The following is a 21619-nucleotide window of genomic DNA, read 5'->3' as shown; positions in this document are numbered from 1 at the left end:
TGGCTGCGGCTTTGCGGGGCGAACGCTCTACCTGGGAGCTTAATTAAAAGGAGGGAAGATGTATTCCAAAAATCCCTGGCTTCCTCGTCTGCGTGGAGCGTGTTGCTGAGCTGGTGGCGGGGAGAGGAAGCGAGTGCAGCGTTCAGCTGACAGAGCATCTGAATCGCTGGTTGGGGCCCTGGAGTTCAGGAGGGGGAGGGAGAGTGAAATGGATGCTGAAATCCTGAATCTGCTTCTTAAATTTCCTCTCTCCCTGGAGAGGGAGGGAGCGAAGTTCAGCGCGGCGTGTTTGGCTTGGCTCCCTGTTACCTGCTGTCTCCTCCCGAGCGGAGCGCTTGTGGCAGGGATAAAGGATGGAGGTTTAGGGTGGGAGAAAGGACTTTTTTCTTCAGCAACATTTGCTTGTTTGTGGTGGAAACGCATTAAAAAAAATAATCCAGCATTATTGAGGAGTGAGTGGGCGAATCACTGCATCAACTGCCATGGTAACTCCTAAAGGGCTTCACCCAGAGCTGTCAGAGCTGGATTTTTAGTGCTGGAGTGACTTTTAATGTACAATCCTTTCCAGGCCATTTAATTATTTGGTCTCCTCATTTAATAACAAAACAACACAAAACCCCTCTTCTCTGAGCTACCTTCTCATTGATCTTCTCCTCTTTGACCTGAATTCATCTGAGCCGTGGGGCCCTGAGTCAAGCACTGCACCGGTGTTTGTGTGCAAGGATTGTGTGTGCTGCTGCTTGTGTAGTCATGGAATCGGGGAATCGTGGCACAGCTTGGTTTGGGAGGGACATTAAAGCCCATCCAGTGCCACCCCCTGCTGTGGGCAGGGACACTTTCCACTATCCCTGGTTGCTTTAAGCTCCATCCAAGCTGGCCTTGGACACTGCCAGGGATCCAGGGGTAGCCACAGCTGCTCTGGGTACCTGTGCCAGGGCCTCAGCACCCTCAAAGAGGATTCCTTCCCAATATCCCACTAACCCTGCCCTCTGGCAGTGGGAAGCCACTTCCCCTTACCCTTTCTCTCCAACACTCTCTAGTCCTTGTAGAAACAATCTTGTGGTGGTCTCAAGCCCAGGAGGTGGTCGGGGGACCTCCCTGGGAGCCCATCCCGTGGCAGGAGGCCAGTGGTTTGGCTGCTGTCCTCCTGCCCAGTTCCTTTGGCAGGGTGGCCCAGTGCTCCTGGTGGTGTAGGGAGTGGTGGGGACCCCTCCATAGCCTCAGCACCCCGTTCCTCTCATGGGAGCCATCTCATCCTACCCAGCCGTGGCAGCAGCGTGGGGAGCCTGGGTGTGCTGGGTCACCCAGCAGGAACGTGGCACCCAGGAGTGCCCCAGCCCTGCTTTCATCTTCCATGCCTGGGTCTGCGTGGGGGCCCTGTGATGGTGGGGAGTGTCTGTGGAGGACATGTGGTGCCTGTGAGGCTGCTGTGTTGCTCACCAGGCTGCCCTGGCACATGAGGGTCACCATGCAAACCACACCCGGCCCAGTTGTCCTCATTCCTGCTGCTTTAGACGCTGCCACAGGAGGAAAGTTTGGGAAGGAGGGCATTTAGTGCTGAGACATGGCTGATGAGGTGGCTTTGGAGAGCCTGCCATGGATGGACTAGGCTTGGGAGGTCCCTGGGCCTCATGGTCCTGTGGATGGGGTGTCTCTGGGTGTGATGGGTACACCGGGATCTGGGTGCTCAGAGATTTTGGGGTGTTTCCTGGCACAGGGTTCCAGGACGGGCTGTAGCTGCATTTGGAACCTCTGCATGAGGAAGCCTGGGATTCTGGTCATGGCCCTGGCAGCTTCCTCTGCAGCACCACCCATCTTAGCTTTGCTCAGCATCCCAATGGAGTTTAAAATGGTTTCATCCTGAATAATTTATCTCCCAGAGAGAGAGAAGAGAGAGACACAGTGGAGGGAAGCGGGGAGGGGAGGGCTGAGCGTGAGCAGGGATGGGGGCTCACCCGGAGCAGCGCTGTGCACTGCTGGGCTTTGTTGCTCCCGGCATTTTCTGCTGAACAAAAGCTCTGGATCCCGGGTAGAGGCTCCCGTGGGAGCCCTCCTGACCCCTGACCTGCCCTCCTGCCACCTCCAGCACCTCTTTGTCACCCCGGGTGAGCCCGGGCGTGACGCTCCGTGGTGTGGCCGGTTCGGCGGAGCAGGTCATGGCTTTACTACGGGTTGTGAGCTTTCCTAAAGGGTTGCACACTGGAGGCAGGGCTGCCTCCCTCCCCATCGTCCCTACACGCTGCCCTACTTCTCGCCGGGCTCAGCCAGCTCTTGCTGCAGCCCTACAAAGAGGTTTGAATGCATTAGTTTACATGGAATTAATCTCCAGATTCCAAACATGCTTTCAAGCTGGTTTGGCCTTATTTTCCTGCAAAAGGAGGCCAACTCCGTGTTGTAGGCAGGGGCTGTTGTAAGTGAGGGTTGAGCTGGAGCGGGGAGAGACCAGCACAGGCACCATATTCAGGCCATTAAAAGGAATTTTTGGCTCATGGACAAAACAAATTGAAAAATCTCCTTCTTTGTCACCACATTAGCAGTGATGGAAAAACAGAGCAAGGTTGTGGGGAGATCCTGCTGGTAGCCACTGCATCTTTCTGAAGGGATTTGAGCTTCAGGTTTTGATAGGAAAATAATGAAATAATTTAAATATATCACAAATGATTGCATAGAAAATAGTGGGTGAGGGGAAGGATGGAAAAAAGTTGTTATTGGGGATCAGGAGAAACTGGAACACTGAACTCTGAGGTGAAGTGCTTCCTGCAACAGGTTGGTCTGAAACTCCCAGTGCTCCTTTGTCTGCTGGCAGAGCGATGCCGGCCGGGGAGGGAACGAGGAGCTCAAGTGCTCCTGGGATTTTTTTGGATAGCCTGTCATCCCTGAGAAAGGAACAGTTGTGTGGGGGTGGGGAGTGTCGTATTCAAAAGTGGGTGAAATGGAAATGAGCCAAAATTCTGCAAATTTATAAGGAGCAGCAAACAGAGATTTCTTTGAGGAAAGGTCGGAGCGTTTGTTGTGAGCACAGCCCTGGTAGGAGTGTGCGAGGAAATGGAAACTGTGCTCCACTCTGCAGGGCTTTTTTCATCCTTTAGCCAGGCAAAGATACACAAAGCTGCTTATTTTGGGAGGTGGTGGAATGTTTCTGTAATAATTTCAGCAAATTTTGGTTCACATAGAGCATCTGTAAGAGCAGCACACCCCCAGCTTCATGGAGTATTTTCTTTGTGGGGAAAAAAATTGCTTTCCCTTGAATTTAATGGCTTTAAGCTGACAGAGGACAGGGTTAGGTGGGATATTGGGAAGAAATTCTTCCCTGTGAGGGAAGTGAGGCTCTGGCACAGGTTGCCCAGAGCAGCTGTGGCTGCCCCTGGATCCCTGGAAGTGTCCAAGGCCAGGCTGGATGGGGCTTGGAGCAACCTGGGATGGTGGAAGGTGTCCCTGCCCACGGCAGAAGTGGAATGGAATGAGCTTTAAGGTCCCTTCCCACCTAAACCATTCCAGGAGTCTATAAATTTGAAAGTGGTTTCGCCCAGAAGAATCTGTGCTGGGTTTGATTTTCCTCCCTGTTCTATATCCCACATCTGCCAGCTCCTGGTGCCAGGCTCATGGATGAACATCCCAAGGATACCTGTCCTGGCTGTGCATCCTGTGGAAGCCACGCTGGGCAGAGCAGAGGAGCTCACAGTGCTCAGCCAGAAGATGATTAGAGAAGGAGCTGGGATGGTTCTCAGGAGGGAAGGGCTGAGCTGAGTACAGGAATAATGCAGGAATATCCCCGCGGGGTCCTCGCAGCGCACCTGGGAGCTGCTGGATTGCTAACAGCTCCGATTAGGGCTTCATTTTGGGCTGACAATCCTTTCCCCTTGTTGACACGGAGCGTGTAGAAGCATGTAGCGTTTGAAACACAATATGCAAAGCACAGTGTTAGTAACCAACTCCAGAACATTCCTGCGCTGCAGCAAGGCTGCCCACGGCCTGCGGATTTCATCAGCTCCTCTGAGCTGGCACAGGGAGGACGTGGAAGCGGTGAGCCGGAGTCACAGGAGAGCACGAGCCGTTTGCTTGAGCCATTCCCACAGTGCCCGCTGGACCCTGTGGGTGTTTGCCCTTTCCAAAGGGAGGGAGATCCCAACCTTCTGGCTCTTCCACCGGCGTCGTGTCGCCGGAGCCAGGGTGGAACATTCCCGTGCCGGTGCTGGCCGGGCTCGGCTGCGCTTCCCGGAGCAGGGCGAGGGTTTGGCCACGTGAGGTGGCCACGAGGCGCAGGGAGGTGTCGGTGGTGAGCGCTTGGCTGGTTGCCTGTGGGCAAGCAGAAACCCGAGTTATCTCCAGCAGATAAGCACCAGCAGGAAAACACGGCAGCCTGGTTTGTCTGTAAACAAGTTCTTTCGCAAAAATGTCTGCCTGGGATGACTGGCAGGAAAAGTGAGGAGCCGGGAGCGTGCCAACGTCTGGCTGGGGAACAGGGAGCGTCCGGCTGGCCATGGGAAGGAGACGCTGCAACAAATGGCTCTGCCACTTTAAGCTGAGTTAAAACCCACACTGAGATCCACAGCACTGCTGGGCCCGAGCGCAGCCGCTCGCTACAAATATATGAAGAAAAAGCCACCAAAATAGAAAATGTCATCATCGCTCACGGGGCGGCGAGAGCCGAGCGCAGCGAGCGGTGGCAGAGTGGGACAGGAAGTCTCCTCCCCCTCCCCGGGTAGTGCTGATCAAAAGGATGTAAAGCTTGTTTACAACATGTATGCAAAATCTAGTTGGGAAGAAATCTGAGGGCTTTGCAGACTGGGGTGCACTAGGAATGAGTGATGTGTTAATGTAGGTTAAGCCCTGCAGGACTGGTGACCCAAAGTCAGAGGATTGTGGAGCATCCTGAGCTGGAAGGGACCCACAGGGATCATTGAGTCCAGCTCCTGGCCCTGCACAGACACCCCAGCAATCACAGCCTGTGCCTGAGAGCATTGTCCAAAGGCTCCTGGAGCTCTGGTGGCTTTGGGGCCGGGACCATTCCCTGGGGAGCCTGGGCAGTGCCCAGCACCCTCTGGGGGAAGAACCTTTCCCTGATCTCTAACCTAAACCTGCCCTGGCACAGCTCCAGCCACTCCCTGGTCCTGTCACTGGTCAGCAAAGCAGAGATCAGTGCCTGTAAGCCATGGTCACATTGTGCAAAGCAAGAAGAGCTGCCTGTCTCTGTGGGTTACATCCAGTGGGCTGCTTGGAATACCCACTGGAAGTGTCCTGCACTTCTGCTAACAAACACTGGCTGTCAGGAAGTCTTCGTAGTGCTCCAGGTGAATGTCAGGACCCGGTGGGTCTGCCACCCATGGAGTCATTTTCCTTGGGCTGAGTGTTTTGTGTAGCACTGATGCCCAAAGGTAGGAAAGAGCATTTGGCATTGAACAGAGGAAGGTTTCGGAGCTGTTTCAGAGTCTGGAATGAAATGGCAAAGGTGCCTCTAGGCTGGTGATGGATCAGGGATGGACTCTCTCATGTTTGTGTGCACGGAACCAGGTGAGCTCTGCACTCTGAAGTGGCTCTGTGCAGCCTTCAGCCTCACTCACCTCTCTCTGCCTCGGCCAAAGGCATTTCCTTACCTCATCGGGAGTCTTAAGGCTTAATCCATTGTTTGTAAAGCTCCTTAAGATCCTTGTTTGGGAGTGCTGGAATCTGGAGGATTAAAACCAATTTATTTTTGTGTGTCTTGTATAATGTGCATCTCAAAGACTTTCCAAGGAAGGAGGAGTTGTGAGCCGGATGGAGATCGCAGGTCTCGCAGGAAGGTAAACACGAGGGAGGAAGTGGCAGGGAAGAACAAAGAGGAAAAAAGCTGAAGGCTGGTTCTCTGTGGTGGAGACTTGGCTGTAAGGACAGTGAGTTTCTAGCCCTGGAGGAAAGGGCTGGATGTAGTAGAGCTGTCTCCCTCTTAATGCCACTTAAAGACCCATCTGGTCTGTGCTGCTGCCTCGGGAAGGGCAGGGCAGCTTTTCCCTTGCTGTGTTTGTTCCCTCTGATGGGGAAGCAGGAACCTCACCTGTCCTCACCCCGTCCCTTTTGTCAGCTCTAAACATCACATACGCTCATAAGAGTTAATGTCGGTGATCTGCACAAGGGGGATGTTTAAAACCAGGTCTAGGATGGTCAGCACTGCTGCTGTCCCCCAGGGCAGGTGCCACATCTCCAGAGCCTCATGTGCCACGTGTTACAAGTCAGGGAAGAGGTGACACGGTGCTTTGGACACAGGTGGTGCCTTGGCTCCCGTGGGGGAGCAGAAACTGGTGATTAAATTCTTTCCCCAGGTGCAGGCTGGAGCATTCTGTGTAGGTGTGTTGCCATCATGTGACCCTTCACATTTTACACTCGGTGTTTTCCCGTGTGAACTTGTTTGGGGTCACAGGACAGGAGTCGTAGCCCAATGTAGGACAGGTTTCCATTGGGATTTCTGGTTTGGGAGCTCACCAAGAGATGTCCTAAAACCTTGTGAGGTTACAAGCATTGGGGCAGTGGTTTCCAAATGATGTCAGAGCACACCTGAGACCCTCAGGATTCTGTTGTTGAAGCCCTATAATAGTACAGGAGCTACAGGAGAGGAGAGCTTGCAGGAGCAGCCATCAGCTGGTGCTGGTGGTACCAGTGGTGTGAGGGGAGGCTTGCGTGGGGCTGGAGGTGCCCAAGCCACTGTTGGCAGGCAGGTGTAGGTGTGGTGCAGGAAAAATTCCTGAGGTGTGGCTGTGCTGGAGCCAGGGAGGACGAGCTACCAGTGCCAAGGGCTGGGAATGGGCAGTGCCAGGTCCTGCTGGGAACAGCACTTGGTGGCACTGGGACACGACAGAAGGGATGCTCTGGGTCCTGAGACACTGCTGGTGTTATGTCTTGGTGGGTTTATCCTAAACCCAGCAATATTTGTTGTTCCCAGTCCCCTGGGATCAGAGCACTCCGAGTTAGGGATTCTGGGGGGAGTGGGTGGGACGGGCTCCCCGCTGGCTTTGTGCTCGCAGAGCTAATGGGATTAAAGGAGTATTCACTGGGAGAAGAAAAGAGGCTGGGGGCTTCAGTGGGGCTCAGAATCCTTGTTTCATGCGTTGGGAGTGGGAAACACAGGCTATTGAGCTTAGCAAGGAGAAAGTTGGGAGCATCTGGTGGGTTGGAAGCCCGGCCGTGCCGACTGCCAGCGCCGGGGCAGGGTCTGGGGGGTGTTTGCCTCCAAAACATCTGCTGCCCTCAGGTTTGGGGTGACCTCACCTGACACCCACCCTGCTCCCCTTGTTCTGGGAGGGTTACAAATAGACACGTCTCTCCTTGCTGGAAGTGGCAGCTAAAGAAATTAAAATCAAAAATGAAGTACCAGATTCCTTAGGAGGGTTGCTAGTGGGAGAGGAGCTCAGGTGTGGCTGTAGCAGCCCTTGCATCTGTAAATATGTAATTAGGCTCTCCTTTAGTTATCTCTTGGTTTGAAAATACCTGCTGTGGTTGGTCTGAATCTGTAGAAATGCAGGAATTTACTTGGGGAAGTTCTGTCACCTGTTTGCTGAGATCCTGAAGCAAGTCCTCCTGCCTTTGAAAAAGTTTATTAATTTGAACTATTCTCCTGTTTTTGGTGTTCCTCACCTCTCTCCCTTATGTCTGTCACTTTCTTGCCTCATCCACTATTTCCTCCTTAAAATCCAGTTGCTTCACACTCCAGCTCCCCTTTTCCTGTGCAGCTGGGCTTAGTACCTGCAGCTCCAGGTGCCTTTGCTTTACTCCCTATGACCAGCACTCCATGAGCCAGCACTTGGTGCTGCTCTCCCTGCTTCCTGTCTCAGCTCAAAGTTATTTAATGGGAACTCAAAGTGCTGTTTGAGCTCTAGAACTAACATTTCCCTCCAAATACATTTTTTTCCTTTTGTTCTGCTTGATCTTGTGACTATCAAGTAGTTTAAATAAAGCTCTTTTTTGTCTCTTGCACCCTCAGCAGTGAAAGATGGGAGCTCTCAACAGGCACCAACATTTTCTCTTTCACACCAGAGAAATAATCCCAAACAACGGAGTTTTCCCTCCCTGGTGACCTTGTGCATCCCCCATCCCCAAGCCATTGCACCGTGATAAAGCAAATGGAATATTGTGCATTTCAGGAGGGTTTTTGAATTCCACAGGGTTAATCCATGGCACGTGAAGAGCCTCGGAGCAGAGTTTTATGAAGCTCCACTTGCTGACACCGGAGCCATTAGCGGATATTTCAGGTTTTGCTGCTGTCAGGTGTTAGCTCAGCAGGTGCAGAGCTCTGGGGCAGAGCTGCTCCAGCAGGAGATGGGCTGGGACTGCTCTAGGGAGGACCTGGGGATTTATCTGACAGGGAATGGAGGCCTGTGTGCTGTTCACAAGGGCTCTGCTGTTGTGGGGTTGGGGTGGGACATGGCTGCGTTCGCTGGCTGAGCTGGGAAAGGAGCACGCAGGTGCTGTGTTCAGGGAAGAGAAACTGGAGGTACAGGATGCATCAGAAATCTGCTACTGATCTGTTGTGAATGAGCAACAGCCAGTTATTCCCAGCGTCTGAGCCCCTTCCTCTGCTGGGATCTGGGGGTTTGTGCCCCTCTCTTTCACTGCTCTTCCCTGGAAGTGTCCAAGGCCAGGTTGGATGGGGTTTGGGGTAATCTGCTCTAGGGGAAGGTGTCCCTGCCCATGGGTGGAACTGGATGAGCTTTAAGGTCTCTTCCAACACAGATCTTTGTGGGATTCTGTGTTTCAGCCCCCCTGTGCTCCAAACCAACAGGCTGGAGACATCCTTCCCTGCAATATCCCACCACGCTGTTATTGTCCTCTCCTTCTTGACTTCATTATGTCTTGATCTCTGTAACCTGTTTAACATGTGTAAATACTGAAATGAGATTATCTTTAAAGAGCCCTTTATTAAAAATGTACTGACCGTCCTAATCAGGAGAAATGTGCCTGTAGCTGCTTTTCTCTCTGCTGCCTTTCCACAAGTAGCGAGGGCAGGGTGGTGAATCATCTCACCGAGGCGACAGCTTGGGCTGCAAGCTGGGCAGGTTTCTTCACACACCGAGCTGATGTGATGCTCCCAGTGTGGCACGACCTGCACGGGGAGGTGGGCTTGCTCCCATGGGAGGGTCCCAGGGACACGAGCTCTGGCTGTGTTTGCAATTTAAACATTTCCAAACCTCACTAATCTGTTGTGGGTGGCCCTCAGTGTGGTGAGTGTGGTGCTGGTGCCCGCTGGGCTGACATCACCAGACTTTTTTGTGTGTGTGGCAGAAGTGCCAAGGGATCTGTGCCTGGTGTCTGGCTGGTCTCTGGTAGATCAGGAGGGTCCCAGTGGATATCCTCATCCCTTCCCATCCCACACCAGCCCCACATCCGAGCAGCTGGAGCTGACGCGGGACCTGCGCCCCAGCGTTGTGTCGCTGGGTCCAACCTCCCTGCCCAGGGCTTCACCCCACAGCCCCTCCTCGGGGAGAGGGTTTGGAGCAGAGGGAGGTGGGCTAGAGCCGGTGTGGGGAGCTGGCAGGGCACAGCCTGCCCTGGGCACAGGGGCCGTACCCAGGAACGGCTTTGGGCCTTGCGTGGTGGGCATTTTGGGCCCTGCCGTAAGAGTGGTGCGGGAGGGGCTCGGATGAAGCTGCCTCAGATGAAGTGTGTGATTTAATGAGCCGCAGTCACGGCAATTCGGTGTTCGCTGTGTCGAGCAGGGTCAGGAGGGCAGGGGGGCCCTGGAGAGGCAGCCGAGGCCCCAGGGCCACCTGAAGAGCAGCCGGGGCTGCCGTGCCAGAGGTGCCGCCCGTGCCCGTCCCCGGGCAGGGACGGCAGAGCCCTCTCCTGAGGCCTTGCAGGCAGCTGTGCCTGCCTCTGCCTGGGATCCTGGCTTTCCCCTCAGGGATTGCTGGAAAGTCCCCACGTCCATGTGCTGTTTGTCACCGGGTGAGCAGGGTGGTCTCACTGCTTTTCCATCGGTGTTTATTGTTGGAGCTGAGGAGCCTTTTCCGTACGGTTCTGGTGGAGCCCTCAGCGCGTGAGGATGATCAGAGAAGGGTTTTTTCCCCTTGTAAAATATATTCCAGCTCCAGTTTGTAATGTGGCGAGAGGGGGAGCGAGAGAAGGGAACAACAGCATTAGCGGATGTAGAAGTAGCTGGAATGAGAAGCTTTTGTGCCATTAATAACAGTCCTGGCAGGCAGCCAAGGCTGGGAGTGTGGGATTAGCCTGAACAATCAAGACTGCAGGATCAAAACAAGGAGGCAGGAACAGCGAGGTCACACTGCTGCCATCTGCGCTGCCGCAGTGGTGGGAGGGAGCGGAAGAGGGGGATGCGCTGGAGGAGCGGTGCCGATAGCGCAGGCAGCGGGGGGCCACCGCCCCCGGAGCGGCCCCGCGCCCCTGCCGGGGGCTCCGGCCCGGGGGCTTCACCTCCGGCCCTCCGCAGGCACTTCCCGGAGCCCCCGGAGGGGAAGGCGGCTGCAGCGCGGCCGTGCTAGGAAATGGCTTCTGAAAAAAAAAGCACCAGCGGCGCGTTGGGGCTCGGCCGAGCGTCTCCGAGCGGCGCCGGGTGGGGGGGTTTGGGATGGGGGGGGGGTCCGTGCGGCAGTGCCCGTGGCTCGCCCCAGCCTGTTCGTGACTCCATCTGGTGCCCCGGGCGTGGGGAGAGGTCAGCGGCCGCATTGGGCCGCAGCTTTGTGTGTGGGTGAAGGGGCCGCGTCCCTGCCTGGTGTGGGGGCGAGCCGGCCTTTCCGGGGGCTCCACGTGCGGCTTTGCATCGCCCTTCCAAAGGAGCGACTGGAGGTTGCAGCTGAAAGGCGATTTTTGAAGCAGATGGAGGCAAATCTTATTCTGCTTCACTCTGGCCTCCATCAGCCTTCGCTGGAAAACCTTCCAAGAGTATCAGAGGCAAAAGGATCCGCGTCAGTTGTGCCGCTTCTCCTCTCTTTCTCTCTGACCCAGTAAATCTCGCTGTCCTGTGAATGTAAATACAAAAGCTGAAGCACGAGAGAAGCAAAGCAGTGTCCCACAAACAGCCTCCCAGCTCTTGCTAAAAATATCTCTGTGCGGTGCAGTAACTCCCAGGCATTCTTTTGTCTGACTGCTTTTGAATTCCCTAATTGAAGTTGGTTGGAGGGCAGTGCACCAGCTTCCTGAGTAGCTCAGATGTTGATTGTGAGTTAAAAAACAAGAGCAAAATTGTTTTCCCTTTGTGCCGCCGCGCTTTTATTTACCTTCCCCCCCTCCCCTCCCTCATTTTTAATCTCTGTATTTTTTTTTTTTACTTGCAATTTTATTTTGTGAGACAGCCGCATTAAATCCGGCTGCAGGGAAGGGCCCGGGAGGCAGTGAGCAGGAAGACACAGTTTTGGGTACGTGATGCCACGTGCACCTCGGAGCTGGGGCTCCGTCGGAAACGTCCGGGCTGGCGCAGAGATGCCCTGCAAATGGAGCTTAACATAGTAGGAAGCGTTAATAATATTCCTAATTGCCTACTAATAACTGAATCTGTGGAATTTGGCAGCAACTGGGATATAGTTTTCTCCTGCAATCTGTCCATTCCCTCCAGAAAGAGCAGAGTTGCTTCCCTGACACACAGTAGAAAATCTTGAATTCGCTGGAGGTACTGGAGGGAGCTTTCCAGGTTCCACGTGGCCTCAGACTCATCCATGGAGCTTCCAAGGGTGCTTCCCTGGATGAAAACTGCCATATTTTGGTCCAGCACTCCAGATTTAACAGAGGAAGGATAAAACCAGGCTGTTTCCCTCCTTTCTGCATTTTTTAGTGTTTTTTTTTCATTTGGACCTGGAAACTGAGAAACCCAGGCATTCCCAAGAGGCTGCTGGAAGCACACACAGTGTGTACAGTTGGCTCTCCTGGCCATCCAGGGATAGTTCCTGGGCTCCCATGGGGACAGGGAGGAAAAGTTTGTGACCAGTAATTTGTGATAAGTCATGGGCAGTCCAAGAACCACCCCAGAATATTGGCATAAGTGAAATAAATTGGAATATTGGGTATATATTGGGTAAAAGGGATGAACCACAAATGCTCTTACCTCTGGCAGTCAGACACAGACATTGCTTTTACCTTAGTAAATTAAAGGTTTGAAATTGTGATGGAGGTTGGAGAGAAGCTGAATCAGATGCTGCTTCAGGAGCCAGAATTTATTCAGGCTCTCCGTGGTGGGAGACATTTCGTAGCTGCTCAGCAGCAGCAGAAAAACAAGCACAAATTTTTCTGTCTTCGGGGATAACTGCAGTGAGGCCTGTGGGGGAGGGCTGTGCCAGGACTGGAATACCTCCCTGGAAAAGCTCCTCATCCCTTGCACAGTGGCAGGCCCCAAAAGTCCCCCAGCACGTGGGGACGGGGCTGGCCTGGGGGGCCCGTGGGGGAGCCAGGCTCCTCCGGCGCTTTCCTTGGAAATGGAGCATCTTCCCGGTCTGCCACACACTAAACCAAGATGCCACACAGAGTGAGAGAGGGCAGCCAGTGAGCCTGGTGTGCTGCTCCTGCTCTGCTTTACAGGAGAATGAGCCTGGGAAGAGCAGAGTCCTGCCTGCACTCACCCTGCTTTTGGTGTGGTGATGGGAACCAGCTGCCAGATTTCACCCCCTTTCCTTGCTGTTCTTCCCACAGGCAAATGGACTCTGCAGCAGAGAAACGCCCTTAGGGATGCCCCATCCCTGGAAGTGTCCCAGGCCAGGTTGGACAGGGCTTGGAGCAGACTGGTCTAGTGGAAGGTGTTCCTGCCCATGGCAGCAGGTGGAACAAGATGAGCTTTAAGGTCCTTTCCAACCCCGACCATCCTGGGATTCTTTTTGTCCAAAACCTCCCTTCCTGTCAGTACCTGCTGCTTCTGGAAAGTCTGGGCATGGCTTGGTGGTGTGAGGTTGGATCTGAGCTGTGGAGCTGGGGCTGGAGCAGGATCGCGGCACCACGGTTGTGTCCCCTCCACTCAGCTCCCAGGTTAACATTTAACCTGTCTGGGTTTCAGTCCCTGGGGTTGTTTGGTGTTTCAGGGCACTTTGTGTGGCTCTAAGCAGCTCCTTGGAGAGGCTGGGCTTATCGGCTGCGCAAGAATGCGAGGAATTCATGGGGAGGAAGATGAGTTTTCCCCGTTCCCAGTGGAGGGAAACCAAGCCTGGGCAGGTGATGTTTTATGCACACCACGGCAGCTCCCAGCTTTGGGAGCCTCCCTTCATGTTCCACCTGGCCAAAACATTTTGCTCTGACTGTGAACCTTAGAGGGGAGAGAGCTCCAGTGGAAAAGTTGACGCAGCCTTATCTGCGGCGCAGCCTCTGCGATAGAGGAATCTGAGCCCTGGCTTATGTCAGGCTGGAAGCTCTCCCCTTCCCTTCCAGCAAACTGCATTCCGTTGCCTTGGAGCTGCTCCTTCATCGGGGGCACATCCTTCAAGGAGTGTGGTCAAGAATAGGGGCCTGGGTTCATTTTAAATACATCTTGAATTCCCCCATGGCTCTCTTTGTTAGCCCAATGTCTTGTGAATGGTCCTCCTTGGAGTGCCACCGCATTCCCAGCATCCCTCCTCCAGAAACTTCAGCCCTTGCCTTCAGCGTGCAATTATTCTTGCAGGAGTCATTCGGGTCATCTGTTCTCCTCGTGCAGTAAGTGACGCTTCTACCCATGACTGATGCTGAACATAGTTCGGGGTCACCTTACCCAGCACTCGGTGCCCGAGGCTGCTGTTGCAGTGTGTGTGAACAGGCTCCCAAACTTCCTGCCGGTGGTTTGTTAGCAGGGACAAAACCCTGGAACTCAGTTTGCCAGCAGTGCCCAGACCCCCTCGCTGGCACCGTGGGGCTGTCCTGGCTCAGCCTGGCGAGGGGGGAGCCGCTGCTCCCCTCGCACCATAACCCTCATAACTGACCCGAAACAGCGGCTCCGGGGTCAGGCTGACATCTGGCACCACGGCCAGCAGGGGAGGGAGGGGGAATGCTGGCTGGAAGGGAAGGAGCTGGAGGAGGGGAAGGGAAGGGGGAAGGACAGAGCTGGGAGCTCCTGAAGCTCCAGGGTGAGACATTAAGCAGGAGAAGGGGCAGGATGTAATGCTCAGTGATTTTTGCGAGCGGCCAAGGGCTGGCTCGGGGCTAAGGGCAGCTTGTTTGCAGCGAGGCACTGCAGATAACAACAACAACAGCAAGGGGGGCAGTTAATTGCCATCTCTGCATCACGCCTTGCTCTGCATTTGTCTCGGGGCAGGATGCGTTTGCAGATGGATTTTGGAAGTAGCCGGGGATCAGATGTGTTTTGTTCTTTGGTTTTGCTCACTGTCGGTGCTCGGTGACACAGAGCTGCCTCTGCCTTCAAAGGCCATGGTTAATGTTACAATTTCCTTCCTGCTATGAGCTGCTGTTTTCTCTGCTCACACCTTTCTGGAGGCCTTTCAGGCTACAGTATTCCCTACTTGGTTTTGTATTACATGAGTCTTTGTCTGGAAGAGTTGAGAGTTGAGAAAATTTTTTTGTTTGTTTGTTTTTTTTTTTTTGCTTTAGGTACATAAAGGAATAATATTCTGTTCACCTGCTAAAACCAGCCCAAGGTTTCAAGAGGCCAAGCCTGCTGTGGTGTGTTCTGGTGAGGGAAAACATTCCCCCAAGTGGAGAAGCTTTTGCTGCTGAAGCAGAGCTTTAGGGTTGATGGTGTGTTGTCCTGGTCCAAATTCCTCTCCCCTGGCTCTTGGGGTGAGGATTCCCCTGCTCCCAGCTTCCGTCCATTTCTTCATGGAAAGGGTTGTCAGGCATTGGAAGGGGCTGCCCAGGGAGGTGGTGCAGTCCCCATCTCTGGAGGTGTTCAAGGACTGACTTGAAGATGGCACTCAGTGCTCTGGGCTGGGTGACAGGGGTGAGGATTGGTCACAGGTTGAACTCTGTCTTGGAGGTCTCTTCTTTTCCAGCCTAAATGATCCTGTGATTTTGGAGTTGCCTGAAAAGCCCCCATCCTGTCGCACGCTCTCTGTAGACAAATAGGGCTGTTGTACCTCTGACAGCTGCCAGTTTAATGCTCTGGAGTTGCATTTCCTTGCAGGAAGCTCAACCTCACGAGGCAGCTTAGGACAGAAAATCCAGGTTCCATTAAAAACCATTGGAAATGAGTTCCCAGGTTGTTCTAAGGTAAATCAATAATGCCTGTAATCTCCCTGGCTGGACTGAGTGACCGAGCCAACAGTTCATTTAACCACATTTTATTTTTCTAAAACACTTTTAAAATCATTCCTGTTGATTCTGACTTCTCACTCTGAATTGCTGTTATGAAATTCTCGGGCAGCGTTTGGTTCTGAGTGCTGCCAAAACCTTGGTAATTCCCTCAGCCCCGTGCCTGGGAACTGGAGTCACTGCAGGGCTGAGCCTGCACTGGCTCCAAGGGAGCCACAAAATCCCTGCACGTTTGGGAGTGGTGCTGGTCTGGAGAAAGACAGCTCCTTCTCAGTGTTGCACTAATGGGTCTTGCTGATTTTTAATGTATTTCTAATCAGCTTTAATAAACAATTTGTCCTTTCTCAGAGCAAACACTCCAAACTTGTGAACCTTCCAAGCTAAACGTGAGAAAAGAGTTATAAATGGTGCTTTTTTGGTACAGATTTGAGGCTATTCAATGAATTTTTGTAGTACTTTGTCATGATAGTCATCTTTTTGATTCTCTAGGAGCCTTGCAACCAAGTTTATCATCTGATGGAAACTCAGCCTTATTTAACAGCATTGCCAGGTACTGAAATAATGTCTTGAATGGGGTAAGACTTGGCTTGATACAGGGCTGTGGTCTTGGAAAACCTGTAATTCCTTCCCCCCCGGTTATTACTATCAGATTTTTCTCTTTAGCTGTGCACAGAGAAGACAGAGTTGCTGGAACATGATCTATTTTGATTACTAAAAATCTTAGCGCTGCTAATTTAGTCAGTTGGTACGTTACGAACGTAGAGTCTGTGTGTTCAAACTGTTCTTGGTTTTTTTTTTTTTTTTTTTTTTTTACTTAATAAGTTCTCCAGATAGTTGCCATGGAAATAATCCTGGATTTGGAGAGGATGTGAAGGCCCTGAAGATGCGGCGCGGTGGCAGCCGCGTGCGGTCTGCACGTTCTGGGCTTGGCTTGATGACACAACCCAGTGTTGTGACTGGCTCTGGAATGGGAACCAGCTTGTTCCTCCCGTGGCTGTCCCAGTTCCCCCTTTTGGTGTTTTGGGCAGAATCTTCCTGATTTTCATAGCACAGAAAAGTTGAAGAAAAGGCTCGCTGCTGGTTTCAAGGCTAATTGTTTTTCTGTCTTGTCTTTGCCTGAATCGCACTAATATGAAGAGGTCTGGCTGTTGTTTTTGCCTCACCTGGGCCTCTCTGGGTGCTGGGGGTCTCTGCCAAATTTGGGGAGATTCCCTTTGCTCCACTCCTGGAGCACTGGGAGCTGTGCTGGATGAGGCCTCAGCAGGAGCCTCCCCATGGCCCCTGTTTGTGCCACAAGAAGAACAGATCTGCTTCCTCTGGGCCTGAGTTTTCTTTTTCCACAACTTCCTTGTTGTGCAGATGTTGTGTTTTTGGTGAAATCTATGTGTGTGGTTTCCAGGCACTGTCATCAAAATGGGTTTTGTGTGGCTTAAACCAAACCTGGGGACTTCTGGCTTGCAGTAAGGCAGCCAATCCTAATTGCAGGAAAATTCAGATTATTTTCTTGGCTTCACAAGACTTGAGAAAATGGCTTATTATTTAAGCTGGAATTGACTTTCATTTATGGCATGAGATGGATATTTGGGCTGTGTGGATCGTCTTGATCTGTGGGGCAGGACCAAGCACTGGAGCTTCCAAAGTAGCAACTCATCTTCTTGTACCAGATTTCTGTCAGAGTGATATCCAGGAGAAGCATCTCCTACACTGATGGAGACCCTGAGTCACAGAATTCCAGACTGGTTTGGGTTGGAAGACACCTTAAACCTCATCTGTTCCAACCCCTGCCATGGGCAGGGACACCTTCCCTTATCCCAGGGTGCTCCAGGCCCTGTCCAACTTGGCTTAAGCAGCTACAGATGAAATTTAATTGCATTGATGTTGATATGAGGCCAAATGAGTGACGTATTTCCAGAGTCTAAAGAGCTGTGGTAGGTTTAATTTTGGGCGAACAGTGGAGGAGGTGTGTTGTTAAGTTGTAGGGACAAAGCCTTGGAGAGCTGTTTTCCTGCATGGTGGCCCAGTAAAATGGGACACTGCCCCTTCCTCGGTGGTGAGATACAGGTGGATGAATGAATGGTTTGGGTTGGAAGGGACTTTAAAGCTCACCTCATTGCAGGCCTTGTCTGTGCACTTTAAATTGTAGCTGTAGCAACAGCATATGAGAGATTTTCCTTTCTCAACGTGTATCTGTATATTAATATTTTTTTCTGGAGAGCTGAAGTGCCCTTTCTCCTCCCCCCTCTTATTTGTATCCGTTATTGAGTAGCTCTTGCTGGAATGTGTAGGAAACCATGCAGTGCAGCCTGCCCTTCGTGTGGCACAGAAATGGAGACTGAGATCCCATGACTCTGCCACCGTCCCACCTCTCACCCCCAAACACACCTGCCCTGGATCCTGACTGTATCACAGTCCAGTGACCGAGGGAATCTCAAAGGCAGGTTTAAAACAGCCAAGTCAGCACCTTAACAAAGATGACTGAGGCCCCACCAGCTCGCTGTAGACCCCACCTCCCCATTCCTATTCCTATTCCAGGCAGCAGCTCTGCATCCTTTTACGCTGCGCTGGGTGTATTAAATTAGGGAGCAGAGTGACAGCTGGGCAGGAGCTGGGAACAATGCAGATAAAGTTGGCTTTCAGTGCTGTGACCCTCTCCAGGCTGCACGCCAGGAGACTATAAATAATTGATAGGAGCAGCCACCCTGGCCAGCACGCTAATGTACCGCGCGGCTCCGGCGGCGAGCGGAACTGCGCTCCCCATTACATCACCCGGGCTCTCCGACCGCCAATGTCATTTCTCTGCTTTTAAATAATAAATTGCACTGGGAGTTGAAACACTCCTTCGCCCCATTCAAGCCTACCAGGGTGTGCAACCACACAAATGAATTTTACAGATGGTAAAATAAATTTTGTATCAAGCTGAAGAGAATTCCTCGTGGGAGGAGTTCAGCCCCGAGGACTCGCCCCTGATCGGCGATGGGTTATGGGGATCAAAGGCAGCTCTTGGTGGTGGTGTTGGATCACTACTTTGAAACTTGACTTGGGGTCACTGGCCTAAGTTCACAGGTAGTTTCGGGGGTAAAGTTCTCGGTGTTGTAAGTCAGAAAATTCCCCTTGGCCGGGGCCGTGTCCGTGAGCGAAGGCGTGTGAGTGGCGCGCGCCGGCTCGGCTTCCGCTTCCAACGGCTGGAGCTTCCCAGCAGTGAGAGCAGCCTGATGTAACCCAAACCCTGAGATCTTTCCCTTGAGTCTGTCTGTAACCTCCTGCTTACCCACAGATGTGTGGAGAAAAGCTAAAATGTGCTTTGGCTAATCATAGAATCAGAGAATGGTTTGGGTTGGAAGGGACCTTAAAGCTTGTCCAGTCCCCACCCCCTGCCATGGGCAGGGACATCTTCCACTAGACCACGTTGCTCCAACCTGGCCTTTCCAGACTTTGGGAACAGTGACTCTGACCACAGGGGGACACTTTTTTTTGTGGATCTTTGCAGCTTTTTAAGCTCATTTTTGTGGGGCTCCAAGGATTTTGAGAATATAATTAAAAGAAATAAACCCTGTGAGTACTAGGCTAGAATCCACAAGCAGCTGGAATTGGGCAGGTTGTGGTGCCTTGTTCCTGATAAATTAGTGGAGAATAAATAGAGAATCAAACCAGAGAGGAGTCAGCTGTTAGTGTGGAAAATATGAGTGAGATTCTGGGAATACCGAGAGCAAGGACCTGCAGTGCGTGACCAGAGCAGCAGGACGCAAAGGTGAAAGATGCTTTGCTCAGCACTGAATATGAAGCAGAGTTGCAGAATCCTTTAGGTTGGGAAAGACCTGTAGATTGTTGAGAGCACCTATTCCCCCAGCACTGCCAAAGCCACCCCTAACCCACGTCCCTAAAGTGCCACATCCACACGGTTCTTAAATCCCTTCAGGGATGGTGACTCCACCACTGCCCTCTAAAGATACTTAGGACTTCCAGGAATTATCTGTCCTGTGAGTACATCTTGCAAGTCTCACATTTGTGCTGTGTGACTGAAAAGGGTTGGTTCCTCACCTTCCAGAGAAAGGGACTTAGGGAATGATGATTTCCAAACCAGGAAGTGAGCGATGGCGCAGAGCTGCCTAAGGAAGCGTAAGCTGCTTACGGTGGATTAGATGAGTGCCTGCTTAGCTCTGCAATTAGAGGGGGAGATGGTGTGATAAATCATGAGTAACCAGCTTACCTGTCCCGTGATGTTGTTTATCTTCGGGCACATGTGCTCCAGTTTCCATAGGTGGTGGAGCATCTGCTTTTAAAGGAGTAGGTCTGGAAAAGACGATGTGTTTTCCGTACGGTTTTCTGGAGTTTCTTTGCTACCCTTGAACATCAGGTTTACCCTGCAGTAAAGTTCTTTCCTGAGGACCACATATGGGGCCACACTGCAGGGCTGGTTTGTGTTTTCCAAGAGGTCCTGTGCTCCTGGTCCGTGGCCACAGCCCATGGGGGTGGTGGCACCAGCTCTTCTTGAGCCCATCCCTTGTCCTACTGCTGCCATCCACGAGCTGCCCTGTGGTGGGACCTCATGGGAGGCAGCACGGGCCATAGGAGGGGAAGGTGTTTTCCAGGGCTGCTGAGCTGCAGCAGCATCTCAGCCTTGCACAGGCTCCCAAGAGGATCCTGTGGTCTTCAGCTGCTGTTGTTCACTCCAGCTGCACGGCGAGAACGGCCTGCACAGCTCCGGGGTGTTGCTGACGTGGGTCTGTAAATACTCTGGACACAGGAAAGCTTTTATTGGGCATAATGTGTGAAATACTGAAAGTGTTCCTTGCTGATGGTTGAGCTCTGGGTTATCCACCTGCCTGTGCCTCCAGCCAGTCCCTGCCAGCCTTTGGTGCTGGGAGGATGCAAATCCCAGCACCAGCAGTGCCGAGCTTGCTTTTTTCCCATCCCAGGAACTCTGCCATATCCTCCTTGCATCAGCAGTGTCTCCTCCATCTCTCCCAGGTGTACAGCTTAGCAAACACATTCAAAACACTGCAAGATTTTGGCCAGCTTTGGAGAACTGGTTGATGGGAGAAATGATTCTTTTCCAGGAAACCAGTGCAGCCTGTGCATGGTGTTGTAAACAGTGTGACTGTTGTACTGTTGTTATTGGTCCCTTCCCAGGTGATTGTGACAGGTGACTTGTGCTGGCTGGCCCTGGGGAATGGTGTTCCTCAAACTGAAATACCATCTGGAATTTTAGGGACTCTGTGAAGATCTGACTCTGAAGGCTTGGAGGTGCACAAACTGTGCTGTGGATACTGATATGGAGAAGGGCTTCCAAAATTAGGGACTAGGTGATAAAGATGATCCTGGAATCCCAGACTGGTTTGGGTGGGAAGGGGCCTTAAAGATCATCCAGTTTCACCTCCTGCCATGGGCAGGGACACCTTCCACTATCTCAGGTTGTTCCAAGCCCTGTCCAACCTGGCCTTGGATACTTCCAGGGATGGGGCAGCCACAGTTGCTCTGGGCACCCTGTGCCAGGCTCTCCCCACCCTCACAGGGAGGAGTTTCTTCCCAGTGTCCCATGTAACCCTGCCCTCTCATCCCAGGGTGCTGAGGACACGCTGGTAGCCTCAGCAGGACAGCAGAGAGCAGGAGATGCTGCTGCACTTCCATGCGTGGGACATCCATCAGCTGGTTCCCATACTGACCAGTCCTGCTGGCCCCATCCCCTTCCTCCCCTGTGCCTGCCAGGAACTCCATCCTTCCCTGCAGCTCACCTTCCTGAGCTCGGGAAAGGGCCTGTGCTATTCTTAGCAGCTCGGCAGAAGATGCAGGCAAGAGCCTTTGATGGAGGGAGCAGGAGTAACCATGGCAGTCTCCCGGAATGGGGAACCGTGGATTACAGACATTAAAAGGCATAAAGCAAATAGCAGGATAATCCTTGCTGGTGGTTTTCTAGTGAGCAGAAGGGACTACTTGATTTCCATGTTTAGGTGAGGTGAGGCACTGTAAATTACCTGCAGTTAAAAAATAATGCTAATTAAATTCAGATGCAATAACGATTAACACTGCTGATCTCAATGCACTGGATTTCCTTGCAGCTCTAATTGACAGAGAAAAAGCCCTGACCCTACCTGGGAAAAGGAGGGGGGATTCTTGCTTCTGGCTCTGTGCAGGATCCTTTTCCTGGTGCATTTGTCAAGTTTGCATTTCCCCTTTCCCTGCCTTATTATTTTAATTTTTAATGCAAGGCACTTCACAGAATCACAAAATCACTGAGGTTGCAAAAGACCCCCAAGATCATCGAGTATGACTGTTTCCCACTTTGTCACCAGATCAGAGCGTGGAGTGCCATGTCCAGTCATTCCTCCAGGGATGGAGACTCCGCCACCTCCCTGGGCAGCCCCTGCCCATGCCTGACCGCCCTTTCCATGACAAAATTCCTCCTGGTGTCCAACCTGCACCTCCCCTGGCACAGCTTGAGGCCTGTCCCTGTTCCCTGGGAGCAAAGCTTGTCCCCTCC

General features: G+C 52.5%; 1 protein-coding gene across 6 annotated transcripts in view; it reads left to right on the top strand.

The window, feature by feature from the left end:
- ANKRD11 (ankyrin repeat domain containing 11) overlaps positions 1-21619 on the top strand; it is a 131444-nt gene that overhangs the window by 56201 nt on the left and 53624 nt on the right. The window contains exon 1 of one of the 6 annotated variants that reach the window (XM_053952408.1): positions 5153-5511. The exons of 4 other annotated variants lie outside the window; for them this stretch is intronic. The gene's annotated coding sequence lies outside the window, so the exon portion shown is untranslated. Of the gene's footprint in view, positions 1-5152; positions 5512-15672; positions 15692-21619 lie in introns of those variants that run through there. One more of the 6 variants, XM_053952409.1, reaches the window with a different exon arrangement.

Source organism: Vidua chalybeata, chromosome 11 (genome assembly GCF_026979565.1).
Source record: "Vidua chalybeata isolate OUT-0048 chromosome 11, bVidCha1 merged haplotype, whole genome shotgun sequence".
Taxonomy (NCBI): Eukaryota; Metazoa; Chordata; class Aves; order Passeriformes; family Viduidae; genus Vidua; species Vidua chalybeata.
This window is presented reverse-complemented; position numbering and strand designations above follow the sequence as displayed.